We start from the raw sequence: 14546 nt of genomic DNA on the forward strand, positions 1-14546 counted from the left end.
CAAAATTCACTAATTCAAAAATGCTTTTATATTCACATTTGACTCATAGGTATTAATTTATTAAATTTTCAACTCACTCGTCGGATTTAGTGATCTCAAATCTCTATTCCCGATACCATTGAAAATTAGGCTGTTACACTAGTCCTATACATGCCATACACAAAACAAGGATTATAACTATACTAAGTGCAATGGATGATAGTGTGATCGTAGCCTCCGACGCCCGTTGAATTCCCGAGCTATTTAGACGACACTATAAGGAAATGAAGAAGAGCGGTGGTAAGCATAAAACTTAGTAAGAAGCATACAAATATATAACAACAACTTTACCATTTAACAACATGCTCTTAATACAAAAGTAGGCATAATTATAATTTACTCATCACTATCTAATACCCATCATGTATCATATATCTAACTCTCATCTTATATATATATCGAATAGGTACCTGTATTACTCACAACACGGTTATACTTTTCTCATGATCTTAAACCATAACTCTCATCATTGAACTATTCGGAACACTATCGGATATTCATTAAGCCTCAAACATGGGGTAGGATGCCGATTTATTGTCCCAGACATGGTCTTACACTGGCTCATCTCGTAGTTGATGCATGTCCCAGACATGTCTTACACTGGCTTGCATCTTGAGGTCGATGCATGTCCCAGACATGTCTTACACTAGGTCTCGTCTCAATGCCGATGCCATGTCCCAGACATGGTCTTACACTAGCTCACAATAACCCATATGTCATGGCATGAATATCCGATTTATTTCCTATGGTTCAACCGGGAATGTTACTATCTCAATTTTCTTCATATATTTTCATTTCCACAATCAAGCAATTCATGCTAAATCAATTCAACACATATAATGACAATATAGTTCTGTCATTTGCATACAACTTACCTCGGTTACAAAATATGTTGTCAACTTACCTCGGAGTTTGAATTTCTTGATCTATAAAAAAAATTCACAAATTTAATCACTTTATCAATCTAGGTACTAAATAATTTATACTTGGGCAAAATGACTATTTTGCCCCTAGACTTTTACAAAATGACCATTTTACCCCTATGTCCAAAAATCAATTTTTATCGAATTTCCTCCTATCAAAAAGCCTAGACAACCCTTAATACTCTTATATCAATCCAAAATTTCCACTATCTCACCCATTTATCAACAAATTCCAACTTATGCCAAATAGACCCTACTAGGGTTTTCATGCGGAAACCCTTCACAAAAGTTGTTTATTACACATCTAATGCTCATATTCTTCCATAAAATTTTATAAAAATACACATGTTTTCATGGAAAAACCCTAAACTCTCCACCATTTTGCAAGATAGTCCTCTTATTTGAAAGCTCATGCTTCAAAGGGTCCAAAAATGTAAAAATCATTAACAAAAAGTATGTAAATCACTTACTTGTAAGAGGAATAAGTTGCTGAAATTTTGAAGCTCAAAACCCCTAAAAATGGCTGAATTTTCGGTGGAGGAGAAATGGTGAAAAAGGATGATATCATCTTTCTTTTATTTTTTTTTCATTTTGGTCAAAATAAATCACCAAACTTCACCTAATGCTTGACTATTTTAATTTCTTGCCCCATGGCTGACCATCACCTATTTAATGGCCTAATTTCAGTTTAAAGACCCCTAAATTTGACACCCTTAGATATCAATTTAAGACTTTTGCACTTTATGCGATTTAGTCCTTTTTCGCAATTGGGCTCACAAATGTCAAAATTAACTTACCAAAATTTTTATGCACTAATATAAACATGTTATGACTCCAAAAATAATTAACAAGATAATTTTCCCGGCTTTAGATTTTTGGTCCCGAGACCACTATTCTGACTAGCCCTAAAATCGGGATGTTACATGTTAGCTAAGTTGAAAACAGTTGAAGATATTATTAACCGAAGCTCTGGTTCTGAGTTCAGTTTGAATTTATGATTTTTCAGTGATGTACTATGAACGGATTGGAATGTGTTTTATTACTAGAATGTAAAGTGATGGTTCATGTTTTCATACGGCTAATGTCACATTAAAAAGAACTGTTCGACCAGTGATTTAAAGACGGTCACTTTTTTTCTGTATTGAGAATTTGGTGATATCGTTTAATCGAAGAAAAGTGTCACATGTTCCCTGATTTCAAGAATTGAAGTATCGAATGTCATAGAAAGATCTGAAGTTAAGATAGTGTTAAAGACTTAAGCTATTGAAAGATCGGGAGTAGTTATTATTTGATCTCTGGGAAAGTAGATATAGTTATAGATACTAAATGGAAAATTTTGAAGCTCAAAACCCCTAAAAATGGCTGAATTTTCGGTGGAGGAGAAATGGTGAAAAAGGATGATATCATCTTTCTTTTATTTTTTTTCATTTTGGTCAAAATAAATCACCAAACTTCACCTAATGCTTGACTATTTTAATTTCTTGCCCCATGGCTGACCATCACCTATTTAATGGCCTAATTTCAGTTTAAAGACCCCTAAATTTGACACCCTTAGATATCAATTTAAGACTTTTGCACTTTATGCGATTTAGTCCTTTTTCGCAATTGGGCTCACAAACGTCAAAATTAACTTACCAAAATTTTTATGCACTAATATAAACATGTTATGACTCCAAAAATAATTAAGAAGATAATTTTCCCGACTTTAGATTTTTGGTCCCGAGACCACTATTCTGACTAGCCCTAAAATCGGGCTGTTACATGTTAGCTAAGTTGAAAACAGTTGAAGATATTATTAACCGAAGCTCTGGTTCTGAGTTCAGTTTGAATTTATGATTTTTCAGTGATGTACTATGAACGGATTGGAATGTGTTTTATTACTAGAATGTAAAGTGATGGTTCATGTTTTCATACGGCTAATGTCACATTAAAAAGAACTGTTCGACCAGTGATTTAAAGACGGTCACTTTTTTTCTGTATTGAGAATTTGGTGATATCGTTTAATCGAAGAAAAGTGTCACATGTTCCCTGATTTCAAGAATTGAAGTATCGAATGTCAAAGAAAGATGTGAAGTTAAGATAGTGTTAAAGACTTAAACTATTGAAAGATCGCGAGTAGTTATTATTTGATCTCTGGGAAAGTAGATATAGTTATAGATACTAAATGGAAAATTTTGAAGCTCAAAACCCCTAAAAATGGCTGAATTTTCGGTGGAGGAGAAATGGTGAACAAGGATGATATCATCTTTCTTTTATTTTTTTTCATTTTGGTCAAAATAAATCACCAAACTTCACCTAATGCTTGACTATTTTAATTTCTTGCCCCATGGCTGACCATCACCTATTTAATGGCCTAATTTCAGTTTAAAGACCCCTAAATTTGACACCTTAGATATCAATTTAAGACTTTTGCACTTTATACGATTTAGTCCTTTTCGCAATTGGGCTCACAAACGTCAAAATTAACTTACCAAAATTTTTATGCACTAATATAAACATGTTATGACTCCAAAAATAATTAACAAGATAATTTTCCCGACTTTAGATTTTTGGTCCCGAGACCACTATTCTAACTAGCCCTAAAATCGGGCTGTTACATGTTAGCTAAGTTGAAAACAGTTGAAGATATTATTAACTGAAGCTCTGGTTCTGAGTTCAGGTTGAATTTATGATTTTTCAGTGATGTACTATGAACGGATTGGAATGTGTTTTATTACTAGAATGTAAAGTGATGGTTCATGTTTTCATACGGCTAATGTCACATTAAAAAGAACTGTTCGACCAGTGATTTAAAGACGGTCACTTTTTTTCTGTATTGAGAATTTGGTGATATCGTTTAATCGAAGAAAAGTGTCACATGTTCCCTGATTTCAAGAATTGAAGTATCGAATGTCATAGAAAGATCTGAAGTTAAGATAGTGTTAAAGACTTAAACTATTGAAAGATCGCGAGTAGTTATTATTTGATCTCTGGGAAAGTAGATATAGTTATAGATACTAAATGGAAAATTTTGAAGCTCAAAACCCCTAAAAATGGCTGAATTTTCGGTGGAGGAGAAATGGTGAAAAAGGATGATATCATCTTTCTTTTATTTTTTTTTCATTTTGGTCAAAATAAATCACCAAACTTCACCTAATGCTTGACTATTTTAATTTCTTGCCCCATGGCTGACCATCACCTATTTAATGGCCTAATTTCAGTTTAAAGACCCCTAAATTTGACACCCTTAGATATCAATTTAAGACTTTTGTACTTTATGCGATTTAGTCCTTTTTCGCAATTGGGCTCACAAACGTCAAAATTAACTTACCAAAATTTTTATGCACTAATATAAACATGTTATGACTCCAAAAATAATTAACAAGATAATTTTCCCGACTTTAGATTTTTGGTCCCGAGACCACTATTCTGACTAGCCCTAAAATCGGGCTGTTACATGTTAGCTAAGTTGAAAACAGTTGAAGATATTATTAATCGAAGCTCTGGTTCTGAGTTCAGTTTGAATTTATGATTTTTCAGTGATGTACTATGAACGGATTGGAATGTGTTTTATTACTAGAATGTAAAGTGATGGTTCATGTTTTCATACGGCTAATGTCACATTAAAAAGAACTGTTCGACCAGTGATTTAAAGACGGTCACTTTTTTTCTGTATTGAGAATTTGGTGATATCGTTTAATCGAAGAAAAGTGTCACATGTTCCCTGATTTCAAGAATTGAAGTATCGAATGTCATAGAAAGATCTGAAGTTAAGATAGTGTTAAAGACTTAAACTATTGAAAGATCGCGAGTAGTTATTATTTGATCTCTGGGAAAGTAGATATAGTTATAGATACTAAATGGAAAATTTTGAAGCTCAAAACCCCTAAAAATGGCTGAATTTTTGGTGGAGGAGAAATGGTGAACAAGGATGATATCATCTTTCTTTTATTTTTTTTCATTTTGGTCAAAATAAATCACCAAACTTCACCTAATGCTTGACTATTTTAATTTCTTGCCCCATGGATGACCATCACCTATTTAATGGCCTAATTTCAGTTTAAAGACCCCTAAATTTGACACCCTTAGATATCAATTTAAGACTTTTGCACTTTATACGATTTAGTCCTTTTTCGCAATTGGGCTCACAAACGTCAAAATTAACTTACCAAAATTTTTATGCACTAATATAAACATGTTATGACTCCAAAAATAATTAACAAGATAATTTTCCCGACTTTAGATTTTTGGTCCCGAGACCACTATTCTGACTAGCCCTAAAATCGGGCTGTTACATGTTAGCTAAGTTGAAAACAGTTGAAGATATTATTAACCGAAGCTCTGGTTCTGAGTTCAGTTTGAATTTATGATTTTTCAGTGATGTACTATGAACGGATTGGAATGTGTTTTATTACTAGAATGTAATGTGATGGTTCATGTTTTCATATGGCTAATGTCACATTAAAAAGAACTGTTCGACCAGTGATTTAAAGACGGTCACTTTTTTTCTGTATTGAGAATTTGGTGATATCGTTTAATCGAAGAAAAGTGTCACATGTTCCCTGATTTCAAGAATTGAAGTATCGAATGTCATAGAAAGATCTGAAGTTAAGATAGTGTTAAAGACTTAAACTATTGAAAGATCGCGAGTAGTTATTATTTGATCTCTAGGAAAGTAGATATAGTTATAGATACTAAATGGAAAATTTTGAAGCTCAAAACCCCTAAAAATGGCTGAATTTTTGGTGGAGGAGAAATGGTGAAAAAGGATGATATCATCTTTCTTTTATTTTTTTTCATTTTGGTCAAAATAAATCACCAAACTTCACCTAATGCTTGACTATTTTAATTTCTTGCCCCATGGCTGACCATCACCTATTTAATGGCCTAATTTCAGTTTAAAGACCCCTAAATTTGACACCCTTAGATATCAATTTAAGACTTTTGCACTTTATGCGATTTAGTCCTTTTTCGCAATTGGGCTCACAAACGTCGAAATTAACTTACCAAAATTTTTATGCACTAATATAAACATGTTATGACTCCAAAAATAATTAACAAGATAATTTTCCCGACTTTAGATTTTTGGTCCCGAGACCACTATTCTGACTAGCCCTAAAATCGGGCTGTTACATGTTAGCTAAGTTGAAAACAGTTGAAGATATTATTAACCGAAGCTCTGGTTCTGAGTTCAGTTTGAATTTATGATTTTTCAGTGATGTACTATGAACGGATTGGAATGTGTTTTATTACTAGAATGTAAAGTGATGGTTCATGTTTTCATACGGCTAATGTCACATTAAAAAGAACTGTTCGACCAGTGATTTAAAGACGGTCGCTTTTTTTCTGTATTGAGAATTTGGTGATATCGTTTAATCGAAGAAAAGTGTCACATGTTCCCTGATTTCAAGAATTGAAGTATCGAATGTCATAGAAAGATCTGAAGTTAAGATAGTGTTAAAGACTTAAACTATTGAAAGATCGCGAGTAGTTATTATTTGATCTCTGGGAAAGTAGATATAGTTATAGATACTGAATGGAAAAATCTTTGTTTATTTTGTAAGTGGGTTACACGATTGATCTTAATTGATGATGATCTGATTTTAGCTAGATTAAAACCTAAAGCGATGTTTTCATTGCAAGATTGAGAATCTCAGAAATGTGCTAATGAATGGTAAGTCAAACGAGTTCAGTATGAGTCAATTTTTATTTTGAATTTCAAGTCTAACCTGATGATTGATGTTATTGTTCTGAGATAGAAATTGCGTGCAGATAAATTCAGAGCTTATGCATGAAATTTTTGTACGAGGCTCAATAGTAGCTCGTTGGTTCATGTTGGGAGTAATAAAAATAGGCAGTTTCTTGAAATAGATGTTTTGGTGATTGGGTATGTAACCTAATATTTTTGAGTTTATGCTCAGATGTTGATTTGATAATGGATAAAAATCAAATATCAAGAGCATTCAGGTCTATTGCAGTCAGTGATAACCTTGATGTCATATGAGATAGAATTACTATGATTTTGCATCTGAATTATCTTTATCTCCAAAAAGGAAGATGTTATCGGATTGTGATTGATCGATCGTGTGCAGATTTCTTGTTTAACAAACCAACCGAGTAAGATGTTTCTGGGATTATTCGAGTATGTGAAGTATCAGTCTCGATTATTACGGATAGAGATCTGAGGGCTACATCCCAATTAGAGAAAGAGCTACAGGAAACTATGAGTACACAATTGCATCTTGGCACGGTAATACACCTATAAATTGGTGATAAGTCTGATAGAGTAATTCAAAACTTTGACGATATGCTCTGACACCGTGTGTTAAAGTTCAAAGGTGATTAGAAAGAGATATACAAGTTTGATATGATTTGTAATTCTAGGAAAATTATTGAAAGTGATTCATGATTGTTGAAAGCAATTTATTCTGGTAAGATTTTCGGGGACAAAAATCCCTAAAGGGGGGAGAGTTGTAGCAGCCCGATTTTGGGCTTAGTTAGAACAGTGGTTTTGGGACCACAATCTGACGAGGAAAAAATTTATTTTTATTATATTTTTATGGTCTACGGTTTCAAAAAATTATTTTCTAAAAATTTCATTCAAAAATTTTGACATTTGGCACTCAATTTAGTCAAAAGGACTAAATTGTAAAAAGTGCAAAAGTTGAGTTCTACATGTTAGAGGTGTCCAATTGTTATGAAATTTTAAATTGGAGGTCCTTAAATGGTATTAGACCATTGGTTAAGTTTTTTGACAAAAATGGACATGAAATAGGTGAAATAGAATATTTTTAAGTTAGGGGCATTTTGGTCATTTAGTAATTAAAATGAATTAAAAACAAAATTAAAAGCCAATTTTTGTCCATCTTCAACCCCATGGCCGAAATTCACAATGGGAAACCATGATTAGGGTTTTTCAAGCTTCCAAGCTCGATTGTAAGCCCGTTCTAGCCCGTTTTTAATGATTTTTACATTTTTAAGATCCTCGTAACTAGGTTTAGCTATTTCTACCATTATTTTGAGCTAAGGTTTGTGTTTAAAATTTACCCATGGATGAAATACATGTGTTTTGATGTTTTATGGAAGAATATGAAAGTTTGGAGTGTGATAAACAACTTTTACTAAGTGATTTTTGATGAAATTTCATAAAAAGTACCTATTTGTAAAAGTTTTAAAATATGTGTTGGAAATGTGATTTAATGAAAAATTTGGGCTGCTATAAGCGGAAATATGAATTGGCTAGGCTTGGGTATTGAGAAAAATGGATACATTTCATTTTACGAGCTTAGGGGCAAATTTGTAAATATGTAAAACTTTAAGAGAAAATGTAATTTTTCCATAACATGATTTTTGGACTGATTTGAATAGTATAATAATTGTAATAGCCCAAATTTTCCCAGCCCGTAAAATAAACAAAAATAATAATAAAAGTTCTTCTACAGTCCATTTACAAAACCCAAATTGCTAGCCTATTTACATAGCCCAATTAAAACACTACTTATGGCCCATTTACAAACCATACCGGTAGCCCACATTACACCTAAACCTTTAGCCCAAATACTCAAACTAGACCCAAATCAACGAGGCCCAAAAAGGCTCAATGCCTAAACTGAATCAGGAAACCCTAGGGTTTCCAGAAACCTTCGCGCCGCAAGCACTCCAATTGTCACGCCCCTTCCTCTCGCGCGTTCCAATGACCCTTCATCGACGCCTCCATCAGCGCCGTGGCTCCAGCTCCGTATCACGCCGAAATTGGCACACGAATCAACGCCAGCACACTCATCGCCATGATATCCTCGCTGGTACCTGCAAAAAGGAAAGATCCACAGCAGAAAAGAGAAGAAATAGATATACAAACAGATACACGCATATATACAGAGAAGAAAGAAATAAGAGCAGTTTATTTTTGAAAAAGGTGACTTATTTACATATTTCGTTTCTTTTAGTTTATTTCTTTTGTTCAATGCATATGAATCGTTTTTTACAAAAAAACTATTAGTATTTAGAAAAAGGAAAAGATTACCTGTGATTCGCCCGGAAAAATAAAGGCTTTTGACCTTCCAATCGCCGTGTACGGCAGCGCGTGTGGCGCGTGGGCGCGTGCAGCCCGGTGACCGGAGGCCGGAGCCCGAACGGCTCTTATCTTCTCCTCTTTCAGAGGATTTCAAGTTCTTTTTTAAAAAATAGCTTTTAAAAATGAATTTTGGGCCAAAATCTGATTAACTAGTATTATAAAAACGGTGCCTTTTTTGCTTAGTCTAATAAGCACCAAAACGGCACCGTTTAAATGAAGGATCCGCGCGTTGACCCATGACCCGGAGAGGATCCGCGCGTTTTTGGTAGAAGGGGCTAATTGCCCAATTGATCCTTCCACATTTTTAATAATTATAATTTCATCTTATTTTTATTTTAATTTGGCCCTGACCTTTTATTTTTGTTTCAATTTAGTCCTAGCTGCTATTATAAGACCTGTTTCGGGAAAGACGTCGTTTTGGGATTAGGGCAAAATAGCCTAGTGAGTCCCTCAGTTTTCAAGCGCGTGTTTCAATTGGGTCCAAAATTCATTTTATTATTTTAAAATTAACCCTAGAGATTTATTTAAATTCAATTTTAATCCTTTATATATATATTATAATTTATTTATTTTAAATATTTTGTATATTATTTATTTTACTTTAAACTTTATTTATATGTAAAAATATTTATTTTATTTTTTTGTATTATCTATTATATTATTTATATTTTATTGTATATTATATTATGTATAATTTTTAAATCTGTAAATTATTACATTTTTATATATCATTATTAAATATTTAGTATGTAATATTCTAAATTTGCTATAAAATTTTGTCCCTATTTAAGATATATTATTTTTTTTATAAATATATATTAAGTTATTATATCATATAGTATATTTATATATATTAGCCATTTTTTTAAAAAAAATCTCCTTTATTATTTATATATTGTTTTAAATATTTTATTTTTTTAATACTTCATTTATTTTTAATTGTATTTAGTTTTTTTATCTTTTTTTGACTTATTTTTGTATGTTCATAATTTGTTATTTATTTTTGTATTTTTTTATTTAGTATTGTGTTAGTATGTTAATTTTATCTTATAAACTATTTGTTATTTTTATGTTATTTTTTGTTTTTATATATTTGCATGAAAATTGTTTATTTATGTTGTTATTTTAAGTTATATTTCCATGAAATATTATTATATATATATACTGTGTAATTTATATTGTTATATTCATTATTTTCTATGTTGTATTTTACATGAAATGTTAATGTATGTATATTATGTTATTTATGATTATATCAGCATGAAATGTTAAAGTATGCATCATGTAGTTTATATTGTTATTATTGATATCTTGTAATATGTTAAATGCATCATTGTTTTTTAAAAATTTATATTTCATTTAATCTAAAAGAATTTTAAAAATGAGGCAATGTTTTTGTATTTAGGAATTAGGGAAATAGTGCCCTAACATGCTGGGTTGCAGTTTCCCATTTGTCTAAATGTCTAAAGTATCCTTCTAAATAGATTTTGTAAATCACGAGATGATTTCAGTTATGAAAGTTTAAGAATATCGTGTCCAATCATGCTGGATGTGATGTTTGTACTCTTTTAGAGCGAAGGAATCTCGATTTTCGACTCAAATTATTCGGTGTTAAAAATCCTATTTTTAAATTCTTTCAAATTGTTGACATTAAGATAGAAAACTATTCAATTTGGTACCAATTTTGGGCGTTGCAAGGGTGCTAACCTTCCCCGTACATAATCGACTCCCGAACCTGTTTTCTCTCATTTTCGTAGACCAAAATGTTTTATAAGGTGATCCAATCACACCTAAAAAGGTTGGTGGCGACTCCCGCTTTCAAAATCTCCCTTTAAAAACGGTTTCAACAGCTTGGCGACTCCGCTGATGACTTCATAAGAGAGTCAAGCCAAGAAATTGATTATTTTTTGTCTTAATGTCAAAAGTTAGAAAATATTTTAAAAATATTGATCTTTTTACATGTGTTTGCTGCATATGTTTGTTATTTTGTTTTCGCACACATTGCATTTGCATGACCGCTATGGTCGCACCCTTAAATGGGAGTGAGAAGCTACACTTTCGTGAGGTTTTCACCTCCACATGGGCTAGTGGATTGCTTCTGGGATACATCCGTACCTATGTCTTCGTGAGATTTTCATCTCCATATGGCCATAGGGAAATGTGTCCCCCTGAACTGAGCTTGGTCCATATGAGCCTATAATGGGTGAGGATCGAGGAATCTGCTGGTCCAGGTACCTTCGCTTTAGAACTAAAACACATATTGTGAACTTTAAGTGCTTACCCTAGGGAGTACAGTGATAGCCTTTAGTAAGCTACCCTTATAAGTGCTTGTTTATTATACCTTTTATATATAATACTGACCTATTTTATTTTGCTATCATTGCATGTCACTCAAAATTTAAAGGTGTCGATTCACGGTTTGATTTCTAGATTAGAAAGTTTTGTAATGAGGAACGAATATCTTGATAAAGTAGAGGACAACGCTTCTATCTGTGCGTGGTCTAAGAAAACCCAGATAGAGAAAGGAGATAGTGTCACCGAACGGTATACGTCAGAGATGTGGGACTTCACTCGTATCAGTTCGACACAGAATGAGTTACAGGAGTTGAAGGACATTTGGGCCCAATGGGATGACGAGGCTAAGCAGCTGTTCTACCAGAATTTTGGAGATCTTCCCTATTTGCTAGACATCAAGGTGGATAAGCATCTGTTTCGAGCTATGGTACAGTTTTGGAACCCTGCTTATAGTTGTTTTACATTTGGAGAGGTAGACTTAGTACCTACTTTGGAGGAGTATACGACTTTACTTCGCTGTCCAAAAATTCAAGGTAACAAAGTTATGTTAGGGCTGCTAATCTCCCAACTTTCGTGAAGAAATTAATGATGATCAGAGGGATGAGTGAACAGTGGGCCGTAGCTCAAATCCAACAAAAGGGTGATGGTAAATGCATTCCGTGGACAAGTTTGAGGGATCTGATATTGGCGCACCCAGATGTGAAGAAGAGGGTTGATGTATTGGCCTTAAGTATTTATGGTTTGGTGATTTTCCCCAAAGTTATGGGGCACATAGATGAGGCAGTTGCGGATTTATTCGATCGACTTGGTAAACAGAACACACCTGTACCTGCAATCCTAGCTGAGACGTTTAGATCTTTGAGCGCATGTCGGAGAACTGGTGAAGGTAGATTCATTGGATGCGCACAGTTGTTGCTAGTATGGTTCGACAATCACTTTTGGAAGGTTGATAAGGTTCCTTGCTGAGTGTTCTTTGAGGATTATTCTCCCTTAAAGGAAGCAGCAGTTACGCTGAGGAGGGACGATATTACAAAGGAAAGGTGGATGGAAATACTTCAGAACCTCCGATAGGAAGATGTTATGTGGAAAGCCTCTTGGATGGCTCCTAATGAAGTCCTTTACCGTTGCAAAAGCTTTGATTGGGTACCTCTTCCTGGAATTTAGGGAGTTGTTGGTTATGCACCATTACTCGTCCTAAGGCAATACAAAGCAGGGCAGTTTATACCGGCAACACAAGGGTTAGCTCAGAGTGATTTCTCATATAAGGGGGATCATTATAAGAAGAAGATACGAGAGATTTCTGAGGCTTGGAAAAAAATTTGTTGTGTGAAGATTCTGACTGAAGGTCCGACGATAACCCTTAAGTACAAAGGGTCGTTTAGCAAGAGAATAAATGATAACATCCCTAGGCTGAGTTTGGGGGCTATTCAATCAATAGAAGAAAATTAACGAGTGGTTCCATCAGAGTTAGAAGTCATAAAGTAAGAGTTCGAAAGAAAGAGTTTGGAGCTCGGGAAAAAGATAGAGAAGTTGGAGAAAGAGAAGATATACCTAAGCTTAGACGTCAATGTTCAGAAAATTAAGGTCGAAAAAGTGAGGAAAGAAAATAGGAAGATTGAGGAAGACTGAGATGACTTGAAGATGCAATATAAGAGGATACAGCTATCAATGAAGAGAGCTAGATTGGGGAAGTCTTCAGAGCAGTGGCAACAAGAGGTTCAAGAAGAAAGAGCTAAAGCCGAGTATTGGGAAAAGAAGTTCAAAGAGATGCAGACGTAGAATCAGGCCCTAGCGAAGGAGAATCAAGGATTAAAAGCTAAGGTGACTAAGCTTGGACGATCTCTTCATCATCACCGAAGTCGTAACTCTACGGTCGAGTTAAAGGAAAGTCTGAACAAGATCGAGGAAATGAAGTACAATATTGGAGGGTTGGAAACAGCATTATGGAATTATGAAATTCAGATTGAGTAGTTGGAGGCAAGAGAAGGACATTGGAAGGGAGAGCTTCACCATTTTCAGGATCAAGTCAGAGATAGAGACTACCTCATGGGAGAAGCCATAGTCCAGATTCGAGAGGTTACTGATCATTTTCAAGACCTGGCAGCGCAAGCTAATGTATTAAGTGCAAAGTATGAGTCAATGTCAGATAGAGGTCGAGAGTTAGCTTTGTTATTGGATAGGGTTAAAATTCTGGGCCTGAGGGCGAAGGAGTATTTGTAATCCATTTTGTATAAAGTTTTTTGTTTCTTAAATAACGTTTTCTAAAAGAAACTGAATCAGAATCGATATCTTTTTACATTCATGCATTTGCATCTCATTGCATCATATGCATTCAAATTTATAGAAAGACCCTAATTCGTTAAAATTACAGAGAAAGAGAGAGTGTGTGTGTGTGTGAGAGAAAGAGAAAACCTGGAAGCAACACATCCTTACGGTACACATACTAAGACAAAGAATATGAATCAAAGACTTGAACAGATCCAGAGAGAAATGCAAGAGCAACTGCAGGAAGATTTGGCAAAAATCCAACAGGAGGTGAAGGATCAAATGTTAGAGGCCCAAAGGAATATGATGGCTGAAATGGCTCAGCTGCTGAAGGGGGCAACGGATAAAGAAAAGGCCCCTATGACTATCACTGAAGAGGATAATGAGGATCATCCTCCCGGCTTTACCCCACCCCATATGCAAACTCAACCTGAGGCATATCCCCGAAGGCCGTCTATCACAATAAGGCCTCAACATGGGCAAGTCAATGCTGGAACACCCATGAACTTCCAAACTGGCTCGGGATCCAACCCGGGAGATAAACCTACCAATCCAGTCTTCCTTGATTTAGATGTAACTGAGAGGGAGGAGATGAGGCTTGAATCATCAAGGCAATTAGAGGAACGTTGCAGATGGTTAGAGGAGACATTCAAGGCATTGGAAAACGTTGATATTCGTCAGGGAATTGATGCCAAAGACTTGAGTTTGGTCCCAGATTTGGTACTTCCACATAAGTTCAAGATGCCGAAATTTGAAAAGTACAATGGGACTACTTGCCCTGAGGCCCATATCACCATGTTCAATAGGCGGATGACTGGCTATGTAAACAATGATCAACTATTAATTCATTGTTTCCAGGATAGTCTGGTTGGGGTAGCGGCTAGGTGGTACAATCAATTGAGCTGCGCTAGGATCTGTTCTTGGAGAGACTTAGCACAAGCCTTCATGCAACAATATAGTTATGTGACTGA

This window comes from Gossypium hirsutum, chromosome A06 (genome assembly GCF_007990345.1).
Source record: "Gossypium hirsutum isolate 1008001.06 chromosome A06, Gossypium_hirsutum_v2.1, whole genome shotgun sequence".
NCBI lineage: Eukaryota > Viridiplantae > Streptophyta > Magnoliopsida > Malvales > Malvaceae > Gossypium > Gossypium hirsutum.